This window comes from Amblyraja radiata, chromosome 10 (assembly GCF_010909765.2).
Source record: "Amblyraja radiata isolate CabotCenter1 chromosome 10, sAmbRad1.1.pri, whole genome shotgun sequence".
Classification (NCBI taxonomy): Eukaryota; Metazoa; Chordata; class Chondrichthyes; order Rajiformes; family Rajidae; genus Amblyraja; species Amblyraja radiata.
The window spans coordinates 66,536,010-66,539,173 of record NC_045965.1 but is presented as its reverse complement, the minus strand read 5'-3'; the positions used below and the strand labels follow the sequence as shown (position 1 = coordinate 66,539,173).

The window sequence follows — 3,164 nt, the reverse complement described above, 5'->3', positions numbered from 1 at the left end:
TCATTGAACATCGAAGATAGAATGGTGCACCACATGAACAGACCTTTCAACCTACAGTTCCTGTGCCAGAAATGATGCCAAGTTAAACCAATCTCCTCTGCTTGTACATGATATTCGTTGGAACACAGGAGACTGAGGGGTGATCCTATAGAGGTGCATAAAATCATGAGGTAATAGATAGGGTGAATGCAGCGTTACGGCGAGAGGAGCAAGATTTAATAGGAGCCTGAGAGGCAGCTTAGTCACTTAGAGAGTGGGTATGTGGAACGAGCTGCCAGAGGACGGAGTTGTGGCAAGTACTAGAACAGCATTTAAATGAGACTTGGATGGGCACATGGATAGGAAGGTTTGGAGGGATATGGGCAAAAGGGACGGGGTGAGATGGTGCATCCAATTTAAGCATCTTCATTGGCAATTTAGTCTCTGCCTCCACCACCAGTGGGCAATACATTCCAGGCACTCACCACCCTCTGTTAAAAAACTAACCCCACACCTACTTAACGATGCCCTCTCATTCCTAAATCCATGCCATCTAGATGTTTGATGTTTTTCCTCTCTGGGAGAAAGGTTCTGTCTATCAAACTGACCATAAACTCTGGTTCGACCGTGGTGAAAGAGACATTGTTGTTATGGATGACGAGTGAGTGGAAACAAGATGGGTGTAACTAGGGCTCGACCACTGAGGAAACACAACAGCTGAACAACCTTCTTCCATTTTTTCCCCAGATCTCATTTTACACTCCTTGGTTTTGTAACACCAGTACTACACTTTGCTCTGACCTCGTCTCAGCTTCCAAATATGCCGATTATGTACATGTGACCTCGTTTGACGTGCAGAAGCATATGTGGACGGATTGCTTTGCAAAGGCAAATGCTCCCTATCACCAGACCCAGACAGGTAAGTGGAATAAGCCGGAAGCAAATCCTGCAGATGTCACAAATCTGAAACATACAGAAAATGGCAGAAATCATTTGCTGGTCAGGTAGTAAATGCGGAAAGAGAAACAGAGGTTGCCATTAAAGAGGCTTAACTGACTAAGATGCCCCATCTACCAGAGGTAATGATATTTAGAATATTGGGTTGTCCAATTTTAGGTAACAACTCCCCCCCCCCCACCCTCCCCTTCCCATCGAGTCCATGCCGACTATTGATCAGCCCTTCACACTAGCTCTATGATATCCCACATTCGTATCCACTCCCTACACACAAGGGCAATGTACCCACTAACCTGCATGTCCTTGATAATGCTGCTGGCCTTGCCGAGGCAGCATGGGATATAAATGGAGACAATGGAAGGGAGGTTGGTTTGTGTGATGGCCTGGACTACGTACACACAGATGCAGGATTGGGGATGTCCAGGATTGGGGATGTGCAAAGATTGGGGGGATGGGAGTCAGTCTACCCCACAACAGAAGGGGGAGAACTTGTATCGTTTGATTGCCACAGAGAAAAAGGATCTCCTGTGGCGATCTGCGCTGCATCTTGTGATACCAGTTCGTCAACTCCGTTTCCTGCGCCCAGAGAGGTTTTCCGTACCAGGTCTTTGGAGATGACCTAATTCTTACGGAAATGGGGGTTCCCCTCTTCCATTATAGATGAGGCGTTCACTAGGGTCTCCTCAATATCCCGCAGCTCTGCTATTGCTCTCCCTTCCTCCATTTGTAACAAGGACAGAGTCCCCCTTGTCCTCACCTTCCACCCCATCAGCAGTCGCATACAGCACATAATCCTCCGACATTTACACCACATCCAACGGGATCCTACAATTAGCCCCATCTACTCATCTGCACACGTTTCTACTTTCCACAGAGACTGTTCCCACCGCAACTCCCTGGTCAACGTCCCTTCCCACCCAAACCACCCCCTGACCAGGTACATTCCCCTGCAACCATAGGTGGTGCAACACCTGTCCCTTTAACAACTCTCTCGACTCTCCGTCCAGGACCCTGAAGGTTCACTTGCACCTCCTCCAACCTCTTCGACAATATCCACTGTTCTAGGTGTGGATTCCTGTATATCTGAGGAACAGCACCTCATATTCCGCTGGGGCAGCTTACATTGACTTCACTAATTCAAGTAGCCCTTGCTTTCCATCTCTGTCCACACCCCATCCCCCCCTCCCCCCCCCCCCCCCCCCCCCCCCCCCCCCGCCCGCTCCACCTTCCCGGTTCTCCCACCAGTCTTACTGTCACAACTACATTTTATCTCCGTACTGCCCACTCCCTTGACATCAGTCTGAAGAAGGGTCTCGACCTGAAACATCACCCATTCCTTCTCTCCAGAGATCACTTGCCCAGTTTAAATATTAATGCTGTCATTATTTTCTGCCCCTTTCAGGAATCTCCAGTTATATCAAAAAGGGCATTAATACTAAGAAGATAATATTGATTGTTCCATGGTTTGGTTATGATTATACTTGCATTCGTTTAATTGAGGTAAGATGTTGCCCTTGAGGTAAGATGTTAGCACACAACAAAAGCCTTTCACTGAACCTCTGTACACGTGAAAATAAACTAAACCAAAACTAAACTAGTGAGAGGTTTTGCAGGCCAGGACTTAGGAAAATGGATCGGTGAACACACAGAGTCCAAGGTAGATGAATCAAGGACCAGAGGACGTAGGTTTAAAGTGAGAGGGGAAAGAGTTACTAAGAACCCGAGGGGCAACATTTTCACACAGAGGATGGTGGGTGTATGGATGAGCTGCCAGGATGTAGTTGAGACAGGTACTTACAACTACATAGATGGGACAGGTTTAGAGAGATATCGGCCAAATGCAAGCAGGTGGGTCTAGTGTAGATGGGCATCTTGGTTGGCCTGGGCAAGTTGGGCCAAAGGGTCTGTTTCCACGTTGTGTGACTGTGACTTTATGACTCTGTTTAGATTACCTTTATCCTTTAGATTAAACTTGCCTCACTGCAGTGTCTGTGAGAAATGAATCTTTAACACTAAATAAGAAACGAGACATATCATTGTTTTAGTTTAGTTTAGAGATACAGCGAGAAACAGGCCCTTTGTCCACCGAGTCGACAGTGACCAATGATCACCCGTATTTCTATCCTACACACTAGCAAATTTACAGAAGCCAATTAACCTCCAACCTGCATGACTTTGAAGTGTGGGAGGAAACCGAGCACCTGGAGAAAACCCATGTGGTCACAGGG

The 3,164-nt window shown here is 47.2% G+C and overlaps 1 long non-coding RNA gene across 1 annotated transcript in view; it reads left to right on the top strand.

Annotated features, from left to right (window-relative positions):
- Positions 1 to 814: 814 nt before the first annotated feature.
- LOC116978062 overlaps positions 815 to 3,164 on the top strand; it is a 62,319-nt gene continuing 59,969 nt past the window's right edge. The window contains exons 1-2 of the long non-coding RNA XR_004413366.1: positions 815 to 898; positions 2,339 to 2,436. This is a non-coding gene — a long non-coding RNA (uncharacterized LOC116978062). The remainder of the gene's footprint in view (positions 899 to 2,338; positions 2,437 to 3,164) is intronic.